The sequence below is a fragment of the Lactuca virosa genome, chromosome 4 (assembly GCF_052849685.1).
Source record: "Lactuca virosa cultivar CGN04683 chromosome 4, Lactuca_virosa_CGN04683_v6, whole genome shotgun sequence".
Lineage (NCBI taxonomy): Eukaryota > Viridiplantae > Streptophyta > Magnoliopsida > Asterales > Asteraceae > Lactuca > Lactuca virosa.
Window position 1 is genome coordinate 192,896,772 of NC_136429.1, and position 15,700 is coordinate 192,912,471.

The 15,700-nt window shown below is 35.0% G+C and overlaps 7 non-coding genes across 7 annotated transcripts; all 7 read right to left on the reverse strand.

Moving 5' to 3' along the window:
- Nucleotides 1-270: 270 nt before the first annotated feature.
- On the reverse strand, nucleotides 271-434 carry LOC145110640 (U1 spliceosomal RNA). Its single transcript, XR_013710004.1, has one exon. It is a non-coding gene; the product is annotated as a U1 spliceosomal RNA (small nuclear RNA).
- Nucleotides 435-3,863: 3,429 nt separating this feature from the next.
- LOC145110677 (U2 spliceosomal RNA) lies at nucleotides 3,864-4,059 on the reverse strand. The gene has a single exon (XR_013710040.1). It is a non-coding gene; the product is annotated as a U2 spliceosomal RNA (small nuclear RNA).
- A 620-nt stretch (nucleotides 4,060-4,679) lies between these two features.
- On the reverse strand, nucleotides 4,680-4,843 carry LOC145110619 (U1 spliceosomal RNA). The gene has a single exon (XR_013709985.1). It is a non-coding gene; the product is annotated as a U1 spliceosomal RNA (small nuclear RNA).
- Nucleotides 4,844-8,253: 3,410 nt separating this feature from the next.
- Nucleotides 8,254-8,449, reverse strand: LOC145109998 (U2 spliceosomal RNA). Its single transcript, XR_013709391.1, has one exon. It is a non-coding gene; the product is annotated as a U2 spliceosomal RNA (small nuclear RNA).
- A 620-nt stretch (nucleotides 8,450-9,069) lies between these two features.
- LOC145110622 (U1 spliceosomal RNA) lies at nucleotides 9,070-9,233 on the reverse strand. Its single transcript, XR_013709988.1, has one exon. It is a non-coding gene; the product is annotated as a U1 spliceosomal RNA (small nuclear RNA).
- A 3,429-nt stretch (nucleotides 9,234-12,662) lies between these two features.
- Nucleotides 12,663-12,858, reverse strand: LOC145110015 (U2 spliceosomal RNA). The gene has a single exon (XR_013709411.1). It is a non-coding gene; the product is annotated as a U2 spliceosomal RNA (small nuclear RNA).
- A 620-nt stretch (nucleotides 12,859-13,478) lies between these two features.
- Nucleotides 13,479-13,642, reverse strand: LOC145110587 (U1 spliceosomal RNA). The gene has a single exon (XR_013709955.1). It is a non-coding gene; the product is annotated as a U1 spliceosomal RNA (small nuclear RNA).
- Nucleotides 13,643-15,700: the final 2,058 nt, after the last annotated feature.

The following is a 15,700-nucleotide window of genomic DNA, read 5'->3' on the forward strand; positions in this document are numbered from 1 at the left end:
TAAGGTTTCTAAGGAGAGACAGGTATATATGTATCCTATCCTCATAACCACTTGATGATGGGGATGATTTGTTACTTGACTATGATCGATGCAACCTATCCAAATCTGAGTCAACAGAAACTATGCATGGGCCTAACCAAATCTGAATCAACAGAAATTACGCACGGGTTTCTTTTTTGGCTTTGAACTCCCTCTTATATAATATATATCACATACACCAACAAAGACAAGACGTCCGTTTGGAAATATAATCTTAAAACTTGAGTATGGGTAGGGGCCGCGCGAACGCAGGCCCCCGCTAACACAAATTATGACGTAGGTTCAACCAACTTGGGCCGACCTTAGACAGGCACCTCTCCGTAATGTGCAATTGAGATCACCAACCTAGGCCATGGACCTTCTTGATCGCCCAAAGACTCCGTCCAGGTAAGTGACTTTTCCGTTTCCCTACCCTCACTTTTTATCCAACAACTACCTTCACTTTTCTTTTTTTCACCCTCCGATGTGGGATGGATTCCTATTCTTAATTCTTTGCCAAACTTACATATACAACTCTACGTACTGCATCTCTAACTTCATGCTTTACCTTATTTATATATATCCTAATCACAAAAACACAACTTGCCACACTCAATCTCAACTCATCATCAACCCATATAATATTTGCTTGCATTTCATCCCTGCTATTACTTTACCAAATAAACAAAATATATTATATATCAGACTATCACCTCCATGCTTCTCAAGACGATGCAAAAAATCTTGGTGATGCCCTTGGACGATGTTGTGCTTCAAGGCCTGCAAAAGTGACACTCAGCTACATCTACCCAATTCCTTTATCGTCCCTTCACGCAAAATATTTATTTTGCAATATATATGTTGCTTATATGTACAATCACGCTTTGCTCTAATCAATATTTGATGCTTCTTTCTCTATACAAAAATTGCCACTTATGATAACACTTTTTCGCGTACGTATTGTTATACACAACTACCCGTGCGCATCCATGGCATAAAACCGCCTTATCTTTGACCACGACTCGACCATTTCGCTGAAAATTGATATTCCATGTGTAAACTGTGGATCAGTTATATTTCTGCTAATAGTAAAACTGATAATTAAAAACTATATATGCCTTGACATTGTGTTCTCGAGTTTTGTTCAAAGAAAGGGGCCGAAAAGAAAAATATGGAAAGGGAAAAGGAGAATAGAGAGTTATTATTTTATTTATCTTATATTGTTGGAAAGAATATAAGGAATCCGACCTTTCATAATGTTCTAGAGTTTCAGGTAAAAGAAAGAAAGCTTATAATTTGATAACTTTGTATTCAACATCACAAATACCATACAATTGTTAGAAACAGTAAAATACAATAATCACTATCAGAAACAACCAAATCCATCTATTGCTGGCTAAACCAAAACGTTCCGGCAAAATCTCTTAACTCTGCCATCAAATGATTATGCATTAGCTAAGGTGAACAAAGCATGATTTCATTCGTTAAATTTATCCAAACCTATTGAAAGCTTGTAATTCTCATGGGACAACAAGCATATGTATTTGAAACCATTTTAAAACTAACCTTTACCAACTTTGTTGATGTTGAGTATGGTGTATGTCTTATTATACTCCTTATCGCCCCCAATGGATGCAAAATATATTTTTTAAGACCAAATAGATCAATTTTCATCCTAATAATTTAATATAATCCTTGTATGTGCAAAAATGTTTGACAAATATGCCGTTTAATACATAGAGTAAATCACCAAATTTTGGATCAAATATCTAGGGAGACTGATAATCAGTTAGAGATATTGTCTCTAATGGTAGAAGAATCGATTGGAAAACATTTAGATTTTCGATTTTTGATTCGAATGTATTGCTAAATCTATTGAGGAATGTAACTAGATGTGCTAAGATGTTGAAAAATGAAGAAATTGTTAGATTTAATGATTTTTGTGTTATTGCGGGTAGAAATTTGTTTTGGATCAATATTTCCAGTATCCTATGAGGGTTCTTAAATATTGAAATTGGTCCCTAAGTCGACTAAAAAGAGTGTGAATCTTGAAAATGGGCAACAACCATTATTTTTGAAAAAAAGAAAAGATAGAGAGAGAGAGAGAGAGAGTCTCAACACCTTTGGTACAACTTTACAAGGTGTTTTAAAGACAATGTGAAACCTATTCAAAATATGTAAGACCTAATGGATTTGGTACGACCATATATGTTACAGCTTATACATCATTTTACAAGCCATGCAAAATTTTGGCAAACGATGGGTTTTGTTTGTGCTTTGATATGCACATTCCAATTTATTTAAAGGTTGTATAGAATTTATATGACCATACCAATTCATTTTATAGACACTTACACTTATTCTAGGGATTTTTTTAGGGCTTTTGGTATGGTTTATAAAGTTATTTTCAAGCATGTATAGGGGTGCGATATGTAGGTAGTGCTTTTGGACACACACTTTCATTAAAGAAAATACTTTTTTGTAGAGTTTACCTATGTACAGTATAGTGTAGATTTATTAAGCTAAAGAACAGTTGGGGTAAATAAATGTTTTTAAGGAACGGAGTATAAACATATTTATAGGTAAAATTATTTGCAATTTAAGAGAAAAAAAAGTAGGGAAAATCAACAAATGACCACAAAAGAAGGTGTGGTTGAAGAAAATGACCAAAAAGTTGCAACTATCATAAAATGACCATGATTTCCATAGGAAGGGTCTCTGCGGAACTCGTTCAGCTATGATAAATTGGAAAATCTCGGAGGAAGTGACATGGGCAGGGGTAAATTCGTAAAAACACAAAGAAGACTTAACAAAATTGAAAGGGTGCTGGTCAAAAAATTAGTTTAAAGTCGAAAAAATTGTGTTTGAAATCGAAAAAGTTGTGTTTGAAATCGAAAAAAAATTATGTTTGAACTTACCAAAATCGAAAAAAATGTGTTTGAAATCGTTTGGAAAATTTTTGTTTGAAATCGAAAAAACTTACCAAAATCGTTCTCTGGCATTATTTGTGAAAATTATAATTAGATAATCGACAATAATATAGTTGCAATGCCAGAGGCTTGGCACAACCTGCTCAACTTTGTATCTTATATCTCAGGCTTAGGCTCAAAGAGACAACTAAGATTTTGTCTTGATCGTCCATCGTTTTTAATGATTCTCTATTTTTAGTCGTGAAGCTCTATACTTGATATGAGGACCTTGTATGACATATGTTCCGCTGGGTTTGCAGTTAAACACCCGGTTTTACATATTTGGACATTTTGGTGAACTCAATAGCCACAAAATCTTCATTACTTTACGAAACGGGATCCTGGTTTCTTAGTTGATGGGTGAAATGATTGTGTGGTTTTGATAATAGCAAGGGTGGGGAATGAATACCGGACGAATGGTAACCTGATGGAAGAGTTTGGCGTTGAAGGTGACGAATCGATTCCCATGCATGATGCATCCCTTGTGAATTTATACTTGTTTTATCATTTTTTGTATTTTTTGTGAGGTTTTGATAGTATGGATTGCTGCAATCAGTGATATGCATGGCAACTCTATCTAGCATTTTTGGGCAGCCTGCAGTTGGAAAAGTGAACTGGTTCTTGCTATTGATGTTAATACCATAGTTTTCTTTAACTCACAAACTGAATTGGTTCTTGCTCAGTTTTCTTTGGTGCAGGGTATGTGGGATGACCTCAGGCATGGAGCGTACAAGTCATCTGGATTATTAATTAATCATGGTAAACTACAAGGGTCAATGGTACCTGCTGCAACTCTCCTTAAGTGCTTATAACTTTAGTGCGTGGAAGTGGCCAGCATGGATGCATTAGAAAAGCTAAGCTTAAACTTTGGATTTGGAGGGGTGCGCCATGCCAAGGCAATAGTGCAACGCCAAGGCGACACTCAAAGACCCCAATAGCAAGCTATTGTGACGGATCTTTCCCCATAAAAAATAAGATTAATATCGAGTGGGCCGATGGCCCACATATCAGATATTAAACTGATAAGAACAGATACTACACTTGATCTTAGCCAAAAGGCCGAGAAAGGTATGAAATTTCCGTAAACGAAAAGCCTTCCGTTTTGAACCCACTCAACATTCTCTGTTTGCTTTGTTTGAGGCGATGTGGGACTCATTAACTTTGCCCAGGTATTATTATTTTATTTTCTCATCCACTCACATGCATGCAACCGACTCAACTAATGGCTTCACTGCAATCGCTTAATTTGCTTAATTAATATAGCTACCATATGTTAATATTAATATAAATTATAAACCATGAGACTACCCAACGCAGCAGCACAAAGAAATCTTGATATTTGTCATTAATTTTTTAATTTACCAGCTTCTAATCCAAGTTACCTATTCTATTTATTTGTTATTTTCAGGTTTAAGGTTTCTAAGGAGAGACAGGTATATATGTATCCTATCCTCATAACCACTTGATGATGGGGATGATTTGTTACTTGACTATGATCGATGCAACCTATCCAAATCTGAGTCAACAGAAACTATGCATGGGCCTAACCAAATCTGAATCAACAGAAATTACGCACGGGTTTCTTTTTTGGCTTTGAACTCCCTCTTATATAATATATATCACATACACCAACAAAGACAAGACGTCCGTTTGGAAATATATATTTATAATAATCTTAAAACTAGAGTATGGGTAGGGGCCGCGCGAACGCAGGCCCCCGCTAACACAAATTATGACGTAGGTTCGACCAACTTGGGCCTACCTTAGACAGGCACCTCTCCGTAATGTGCAATGGAGATCACCAACCTAGGCCATGGACCTTCTTGATCGCCCAAAGACCCCGTCCAGGTAAGTGACTTTTCCGTTCCCCTACCCTCACTTTTTATCCAACAACTACCTTCACTTTTCTTTTTTTCGCCCTCCGATGTGGGATGGATTCCTATTCTTAATTCTTTGCCAAACTTACATATACAACTCTACGTACTGCATCTCTAACTTCATGCTTTACCTTATTTATATATATCCTAATCACAAAAACACAACTTGCCACACTCAATCTCAACTCATCATCAACCCATATAATACTTGCTTGCATTTCATCCCTGCTATTACTTTACCAAATAAACAAAATATATTATATATCAGACTATCACCTTCATGCTTCTCAAGACGATGCAAAAAATCTTGGTGATGCCCTTGGACGATGTTGTGCTTCAAGGCCTGCAAAAGTGACACTCAGCTACATCTACCCAATTCCTTTATCATCCCTTCACGCAAAATATTTATTTTGCAATATATATGTTGCTGATATGTACAATCACGCTTTGCTCTAATCAATATTTCATGCTTCTTTCTCTATACAAAAATTGCCACTTATGATAACACTTTTTCACGTACGTATTGTTATACACAACTACCCGTGCGCATCCATGGCATAAAACCGCCTTATCTTTGACCACGACTCGACCATTTCGCTGAAAATTGATATTCTATGTGTAAACTGTGGATCAATTATATTTCTGCTAATAGTAAAACTGATAATTAAAAACTATATATGCCTTGACATTGTGTTCTCGAGTTTTGTTCAAAGAAAGGGGCCGAAAAGAAAAATATGGAAAGGGAAAAGGAGAATAGAGAGTTATTATTTTATTTATCTTATATTTTTGGAAAGAATATAAGGAATCCGACCTTTCATAATGTTCTAGAGTTTCAGGTAAAAGAAAGAAAGCTTATAATTTGATATCTTTGTATTCAACATCACAAATACCATACAATTGTTAGAAACAGTAAAATACAATAATCACTATCAGAAACAACCAAATCCATCTATTGCTGGTTAAACCAAAAAGTTCCGGCAAAATCTCTTAACTCTGGCCATCAAATGATTATGCATTAGCTAAGGTGAACAAAGCATGATTTCATTCGTTAAATTTATACAAACCTATTGAAAGCTTGTAATTCTCATGGGACAACAAGCATATGTATTTGAAACCATTTTAAAACTAACCTTTACCAACTTTGTTGATGTTGATTATGGTGTATGTCTTATTATACTCCTTATCGCCCCAATGGATGCAAAATATATTTTTTAAGACCAAATAGATCAATTTTCATCCTAATAATTTAATATAATCCTTGTATGTGCAAAAATGTTTGACAAATATGCCGTTTAATACATAGAGTAAATCACCAAATTTTTGATCAAATATCAAGGGAGACTAATAATCAGTTAGAGATATTGTCTCTAATGGTAGAAGAATCGATTGGAAAACATTTAGATTTTCGATTTTTGATTCGAATGTATTGCTAAATCTATTGAGGAATGTAACTAGATGTGCTAAGATGTTGAAAAATGAAGAAATTGTTAGATTTAATGATTTTTGTGTTATTGCAGGTAGAAATTTGTTTTGGATCAATATTTCCAGTATCCTATGAGGGTTCTTAAATATTGAAATTGGTCCCTAAGTCGACTAAAAAGAGTGTGAATCTTGAAAATGGGCAACAACCATTATTTTTGAAAAAAATAAAAGATAGAGAGAGAGAGAGAGAGAGTCTCAACACCTTTGGTACAACTTTACAAGGTGTTTTAAAGACAATGTGAAACCTATTCAAAATATGTAAGACCTAATGGATTTGGTACGACCATATATGTTACAGCTTATACATCATTTTACAAGCCATGCAAAATTTTGGCAAACGATGGGTTTTGTTTGGGGCTTTGATATGCACATTCCAATTTATTTAAAGGTTGTATAGAATTTATATGACCATACCAATTCATTTTATAGACACTTACACTTATTCTAGGGATTTTTTTAGGGCTTTTGGTATGGTTTATAAAGTTATTTTCAAGCATGTATAGGGGTGCGATATGTAGGTAGTGCTTTTGGACACACACACTTTCATTAAAGAAAATACTTTTTTGTAGAGTTTACCTATGTACAGTATAGTGTAGATTTATTAAGCAAAAGAACAGTTGGGGTAAATAAATGTTTTTAAGGAACGGAGTATAAACATATTTATAGGTAAAATTATTGGCAATTTAAGAGAAAAAAAAGTAGGGAAAATCAACAAATGACCACAAAAGAAGGTGTGGTTGAAGAAAATGACCAAAAAATTGCAACTATCATAAAATGACCATGATTTCCATAGGAAGGGTCTCTGCGGAACTCGTTCAGCTATGATAAATTGGAAAATCTCGGAGGAAGTGACACGGGCAGGGGTAAATTCGTAAAAACACAAAGAAGACTTAACAAAATTGAAAGGGTGCCGGTCAAAAATTTAGTTTAAAGTCGAAAAAATTGTGTTTGAAATCGAAAAAAATTATGTTTGAACTTACCAAAATCGAAAAAAATGTGTTTGAAATCGTTTGGAAAATTTTTCTTTGAAATCGAAAAAACTTACCAAAATCGTTCTCTGGCATTATTTGTGAAAATTATAATTAGATAATCGACAATAATATAGTTGCAATGCCAGAGGCTTGGCACAACCTGCTCAACTTTGTATCTTATATCTCAGGCTTAGGCTCAAAGAGACAACTAAGATTTTGTCTTGATCGTCCATCGTTTTTAATGATTCTCTATTTTTAGTCGTGAAGCTCTATACTTGATATGAGGACCTTGTATGACATATGTTCCGCTGGGTTTGCAGTTAAACTCCCGGTTTTACATATTTGGACATTTTGGTGAACTCAATAGCCACAAAATCTTCATTACTTTACGAAACGGGATCCTGGTTTCTTAGTTGATAGGTGAAATGATTGTGTGGTTTTGATAATAGCAAGGGTGGGGAATGAATACCGGACGAATGGTAACCTGATGGAAGAGTTTGGCGTTGAAGGTGACGAATCGATTCCCATGCATGATGCATCCCTTGTGAATTTATACTTGTTTTATCATTTTTTGTATTTTTTGTGAGGTTTTGATAGTATGGATTGCTGCAATCAGTGATATGCATGGCAACTCTATCTAGCATTTTTGGGCAGCCTGCAGTTGGAAAAGTGAACTGGTTCTTGCTATTGATGTTAATACCATAGTTTTCTTTAACTCACAAACTGAATTGGCTCTTGCTCAGTTTTCTTTGGTGCAGGGTATGTGGGATGACCTCAGGCATGGAGCGTACAAGTCATCTGGATTATTAATTAATCATGGTAAACTACAAGGGTCAATGGTACCTGCTGCAACTCTCCTTAAGTGCTTATAACTTTAGTGCGTGGAAGTGGCAAGCATGGATGCATTAGAAAAGCTAAGCTTAAACTTTGGATTTGGAGGGGTGCGCCATGCCAAGGCAATAGTGCAACGCCAAGGCGACACTCAAAGACCCCAATAGCAAGCTATTGTGACGGATCTTTCCCCATAAAAAATAAGATTAATATCGAGTGGGCCGATGGCGCACATATCAGATATTAAACTGATAAGAACAGATACTACACTTGATCTTAGCCAAAAGGCCGAGAAAGGTATGAAATTTCCGTAAACGAAAAGCCTTCCGTTTTGAACCCACTCAACATTCTCTGTTTGCTTTGTTTGAGGCGATGTGGGACTCATTAACTTTGCCCAGGTATTATTATTTTATTTTCTCATCCACTCACATGCATGCAACCGACTCAACTAATGGCTTCACTGCAATCGCTTAATTTGCTTAATTAATATAGCTACCATATGTTAATATTAATATAAATTATAAACCATGAGACTACCCAACGCAGCAGCACAAAGAAATCTTGATATTTGTCATTAATTTTTTAATTTACCAGCTTCTAATCCAAGTTACCTATTCTATTTATTTGTTATTTTCAGGTTTAAGGTTTCTAAGGAGAGACAGGTATATATGTATCCTATCCTCATAACCACTTGATGATGGGGATGATTTGTTACTTGACTATGATCGATGCAACCTATCCAAATCTGAGTCAACAGAAACTATGCATGGGCCTAACCAAATCTGAATCAACAGAAATTACGCACGGGTTTCTTTTTTGGCTTTGAACTCCCTCTTATATAATATATATCACATACACCAACAAAGACAAGACGTCCGTTTGGAAATATATATTTATAATAATCTTAAAACTAGAGTATGGGTAGGGGCCGCGCGAACGCAGGCCCCCGCTAACACAAATCATGACGTAGGTTCGACCAACTTGGGCCGACCTTAGACAGGCACCTCTCCGTAATGTGCAATGGAGATCACCAACCTAGGCCATGGACCTTCTTGATCGCCCAAAGACCCCGTCCAGGTAAGTGACTTTTCCGTTCCCCTACCCTCACTTTTTATCCAACAACTACCTTCACTTTTCTTTTTTTCGCCCTCCGATGTGGGATGGATTCCTATTCTTAATTCTTTGCCAAACTTACATATACAACTCTACGTACTGCATCTCTAACTTCATGCTTTACCTTATTTATATATATCCTAATCACAAAAACACAACTTGCCACACTCAATCTCAACTCATCATCAACCCATATAATACTTGCTTGCATTTCATCCCTGCTATTACTTTACCAAATAAACAAAATATATTATATATCAGACTATCACCTTCATGCTTCTCAAGACGATGCAAAAAATCTTGGTGATGCCCTTGGACGATGTTGTGCTTCAAGGCCTGCAAAAGTGACACTCAGCTACATCTACCCAATTCCTTTATCATCCCTTCACACAAAATATTTATTTTGCAATATATATGTTGCTTATATGTACAATCACGCTTTGCTCTAATCAATATTTGATGCTTCTTTCTCTATACAAAAATTGCCACTTATGATAACACTTTTTCACGTACGTATTGTTATACACAACTACCCGTGCGCATCCATGGCATAAAACCGCCTTATCTTTGACCACGACTCGACCATTTCGCTGAAAATTGATATTCTATGTGTAAACTGTGGATCAATTATATTTCTGCTTATAGTAAAACTGATAATTAAAAACTATATATGCCTTGACATTGTGTTCTCGAGTTTTGTTCAAAGAAAGGGGCCGAAAAGAAAAATATGGAAAGGGAAAAGGAGAATAGAGAGTTATTATTTTATTTATCTTATATTGTTGGAAAGAATATAAGGAATCCGACCTTTCATAATGTTCTAGAGTTTCAGGTAAAAGAAAGAAAGCTTATAATTTGATAACTTTGTATTCAACATCACAAATACCATACAATTGTTAGAAACAGTAAAATACAATAATCACTATCAGAAACAACCAAATCCATCTATTGCTGGTTAAACCAAAAAGTTCCGGCAAAATCTCTTAACTCTGGCCATCAAATGATTATGCATTAGCTAAGGTGAACAAAGCATGATTTCATTCGTTAAATTTATACAAACCTATTGAAAGCTTGTAATTCTCATGGGACAACAAGCATATGTATTTGAAACCATTTTAAAACTAACCTTTACCAACTTTGTTGATGTTGATTATGGTGTATGTCTTATTATACTCCTTATCGCCCCAATGGATGCAAAATATATTTTTTAAGACCAAATAGATCAATTTTCATCCTAATAATTTAATATAATCCTTGTATGTGCAAAAATGTTTGACAAATATGCCGCTTAATACATAGAGTAAATCACCAAATTTTGGATCAAATATCAAGGGAGACTAATAATCAGTTAGAGATATTGTCTCTAATGGTAGAAGAATCGATTGGAAAACATTTAGATTTTCGATTTTTGATTCGAATGTATTGCTAAATCTATTGAGGAATGTAACTAGATGTGCTAAGATGTTGAAAAATGAAGAAATTGTTAGATTTAATGATTTTTGTGTTATTGCAGGTAGAAATTTGTTTTGGATCAATATTTCCAGTATCCTATGAGGGTTCTTAAATATTGAAATTGGTCCCTAAGTCGACTAAAAAGAGTGTGAATCTTGAAAATGGGCAACAACCATTATTTTTGAAAAAAATAAAAGATAGAGAGAGAGAGAGAGAGTCTCAACACCTTTGGTACAACTTTACAAGGTGTTTTAAAGACAATGTGAAACCTATTCAAAATATGTAAGACCTAATGGATTTGGTACGACCATATATGTTACAGCTTATACATCATTTTACAAGCCATGCAAAATTTTAGCAAACGATGGGTTTTGTTTGGGGCTATGATATGCACATTCCAATTTATTTAAAGGTTGTATAGAATTTATATGACCATACCAATTCATTTTATAGACACTTAGACTTATTCTAGGGATTTTTTTAGGGCTTTTGGTATGGTTTATAAAGTTATTTTCAAGCATGTATAGGGGTGCGATATGTAGGTAGTGCTTTTGGACACACACACTTTCATTAAAGAAAATACTTTTTTGTAAAGTTTACCTATGTACAGTATAGTGTAGATTTATTAAGCAAAAGAACAGTTGGGGTAAATAAATGTTTTTAAGGAACGGAGTATAAACATATTTATAGGTAAAATTATTGGCAATTTAAGAGAAAAAAAAGTAGGGAAAATCAACAAATGACCACAAAAGAAGGTGTGGTTGAAGAAAATGACCAAAAAATTGCAACTATCATAAAATGACCATGATTTCCATAGGAAGGGTCTCTGCGGAACTCGTTCAGCTATGATAAATTGGAAAATCTCGGAGGAAGTGACACGGGCAGGGGTAAATTCGTAAAAACACAAAGAAGACTTAACAAAATTGAAAGGGTGCTGGTCAAAAATTTAGTTTAAAGTCGAAAAAATTGTGTTTGAAATCGAAAAAGTTGTGTTTGAAATCGAAAAAAATTATGTTTGAACTTACCAAAATCGAAAAAAATGTGTTTGAAATCGTTTGGAAAATTTTTCTTTGAAATCGAAAAAACTTACCAAAATCGTTCTCTGGCATTATTTGTGAAAATTATAATTAGATAATCGACAATAATATAGTTGCAATGCCAGAGGCTTGGCACAACCTGCTCAACTTTGTATCTTATATCTCAGGCTTAGGCTCAAAGAGACAACTAAGATTTTGTCTTGATCGTCCATCGTTTTTAATGATTCTCTATTTTTAGTCGTGAAGCTCTATACTTGATATGAGGACCTTGTATGACATATGTTCCGCTGGGTTTGCAGTTAAACACCCGGTTTTACATATTTGGACATTTTGGTGAACTCAATAGCCACAAAATCTTCATTACTTTACGAAACGGGATCCTGGTTTCTTAGTTGATGGGTGAAATGATTGTGTGGTTTTGATAATAGCAAGGGTGGGGAATGAATACCGGACGAATGGTAACCTGATGGAAGAGTTTGGCGTTGAAGGTGACGAATCGATTCCCATGCATGATGCATCCCTTGTGAATTTATACTTGTTTTATCATTTTTTGTATTTTTTGTGAGGTTTTGATAGTATGGATTGCTGCAATCAGTGATATGCATGGCAACTCTATCTAGCATTTTTGGGCAGCCTGCAGTTGGAAAAGTGAACTGGTTCTTGCTATTGATGTTAATACCATAGTTTTCTTTAACTCACAAACTGAATTGGTTCTTGCTCAGTTTTCTTTGGTGCAGGGTATGTGGGATGACGTCAGGCATGGAGCGTACAAGTCATCTGGATTATTAATTAATCATGGTAAACTACAAGGGTCAATGGTACCTGCTGCAACTCTCCTTAAGTGCTTATAACTTTAGTGCGTGGAAGTGGCCAGCATGGATGCATTAGAAAAGCTAAGCTTAAACTTTGGATTTGGAGGGGTGCGCCATGCCAAGGCAATAGTGCAACGCCAAGGCGACACTCAAAGACCCCAATAGCAAGCTATTGTGACGGATCTTTCCCCATAAAAATTAAGATTAATATCGAGTGGGCCGATGGCGCACATATCAGATATTAAACTGATAAGAACAGATACTACACTTGATCGTAGCCAAAAGGCCGAGAAAGGTATGAAATTTCCGTAAACGAAAAGCCTTCCGTTTTGAACCCACTCAACATTCTCTGTTTGCTTTGTTTGAGGCGATGTGGGACTCATTAACTTTGCCCAGGTATTATTATTTTATTTTCTCATCCACTCACATGCATGCAACCGACTCAACTAATGGCTTCACTGCAATCGCTTAATTTGCTTAATTAATATAGCTACCATATGTTAATATTAATATAAATTATAAACCATGAGACTACCCAACGCAGCAGCACAAAGAAATCTTGATATTTGTCATTAATTTTTTAATTTACCAGCTTCTAATCCAAGTTACCTATTCTATTTATTTGTTATTTTCAGGTTTAAGGTTTCTAAGGAGAGACAGGTATATATGTATCCTATCCTCATAACCACTTGATGATGGGGATGATTTGTTACTTGACTATGATCGATGCAACCTATCCAAATCTGAGTCAACAGAAACTATGCATGGGCCTAACCAAATCTGAATCAACAGAAATTACGCACGGGTTTCTTTTTTGGCTTTGAACTCCCTCTTATATAATATATATCACATACACCAACAAAGACAAGACGTCCGTTTGGAAATATATTTTTATAATAATCTTAAAACTAGAGTATGGGTAGGGGCCGCGCGAACGCAGGCCCCCGCTAACACAAATTATGACGTAGGTTCGACCAACTTGGGCCGACCTTAGACAGGCACCTCTCCGTAATGTGCAATGGAGATCACCAACCTAGGCCATGGACCTTCTTGATCGCCCAAAGACCCCGTCCAGGTAAGTGACTTTTCCGTTCCCCTACCCTCACTTTTTATCCAACAACTACCTTCACTTTTCTTTTTTTCGCCCTCCGATGTGGGATGGATTCCTATTCTTAATTCTTTGCCAAACTTACATATACAACTCTACGTACTGCATCTCTAACTTCATGCTTTACCTTATTTATATATATCCTAATCACAAAAACACAACTTGCCACACTCAATCTCAACTCATCATCAACCCATATAATACTTGCTTGCATTTCATCCCTGCTATTACTTTACCAAATAAACAAAATATATTATATATCAGACTATCACCTTCATGCTTCTCAAGACGATGCAAAAAATCTTGGTGATGCCCTTGGACGATGTTGTGCTTCAAGGCCTGCAAAAGTGACACTCAGCTACATCTACCCAATTCCTTTATCATCCCTTCACGCAAAATATTTATTTTGCAATATATATGTTGCTTATATGTACAATCACGCTTTGCTCTAATCAATATTTCATGCTTCTTTCTCTATACAAAAATTGCCACTTATGATAACACTTTTTCACGTACGTATTGTTATACACAACTACCCGTGCGCATCCATGGCATAAAACCGCCTTATCTTTGACCACGACTCGACCATTTCGCTGAAAATTGATATTCTATGTGTAAACTGTGGATCAATTATATTTCTGCTAATAGTAAAACTGATAATTAAAAACTATATATGCCTTGACATTGTGTTCTCGAGTTTTGTTCAAAGAAAGGGGCCGAAAAGAAAAATATGGAAAGGGAAAAGGAGAATAGAGAGTTATTATTTTATTTATCTTATATTGTTGGAAAGAATATAAGGAATCCGACCTTTCATAATGTTCTAGAGTTTCAGGTAAAAGAAAGAAAGCTTATAATTTGATATCTTTGTATTCAACATCACAAATACCATACAATTGTTAGAAACAGTAAAATACAATAATCACTATCAGAAACAACCAAATCCATCTATTGCTGGTTAAACCAAAAAGTTCCGGCAAAATCTCTTAACTCTGGCCATCAAATGATTATGCATTAGCTAAGGTGAACAAAGCATGATTTCATTCGTTAAATTTATACAAACCTATTGAAAGCTTGTAATTCTCATGGGACAACAAGCATATGTATTTGAAACCATTTTAAAACTAACCTTTACCAACTTTGTTTATGTTGATTATGGTGTATGTCTTATTATACTCCTTATCGCCCCAATGGATGCAAAATATATTTTTTAAGACCAAATAGATCAATTTTCATCCTAATAATTTAATATAATCCTTGTATGTGCAAAAATGTTTGACAAATATGCCGCTTAATACATAGAGTAAATCACCAAATTTTTGATCAAATATCAAGGGAGACTAATAATCAGTTAGAGATATTGTCTCTAATGGTAGAAGAATCGATTGGAAAACATTTAGATTTTCGATTTTTGATTCGAATGTATTGCTAAATCTATTGAGGAATGTAACTAGATGTGCTAAGATGTTGAAAAATGAAGAAATTGTTAGATTTAATGATTTTTGTGTTATTGCAGGTAGAAATTTGTTTTGGATCAATATTTCCAGTATCCTATGAGGGTTTTTAAATATTGAAATTGGTCCCTAAGTCGACTAAAAAGAGTGTGAATCTTGAAAATGGGCAACAACCATTATTTTTGAAAAAAATAAAAGATAGAGAGAGAGAGAGAGAGTCTCAACACCTTTGGTACAACTTTACAAGGTGTTTTAAAGACAATGTGAAACCTATTCAAAATATGTAAGACCTAATGGATTTGGTACGACCATATATGTTACAGCTTATACATCATTTTACAAGCCATGCAAAATTTTGGCAAACGATGGGTTTTGTTTGGGGCTTTGATATGCACATTCCAATTTATTTAAAGGTTGTATAGAATTTATATGACCATACCAATTCATTTTATAGACACTTACACTTATTCTAGGGATTTTTTTAGGGCTTTTGGTATGGTTTATAAAGTTATTTTCAAGCATGTATAGGGGTGCGATATGTAGGTAGTGCTTTTGGACACACACACTTTCATTAAAGAAAAT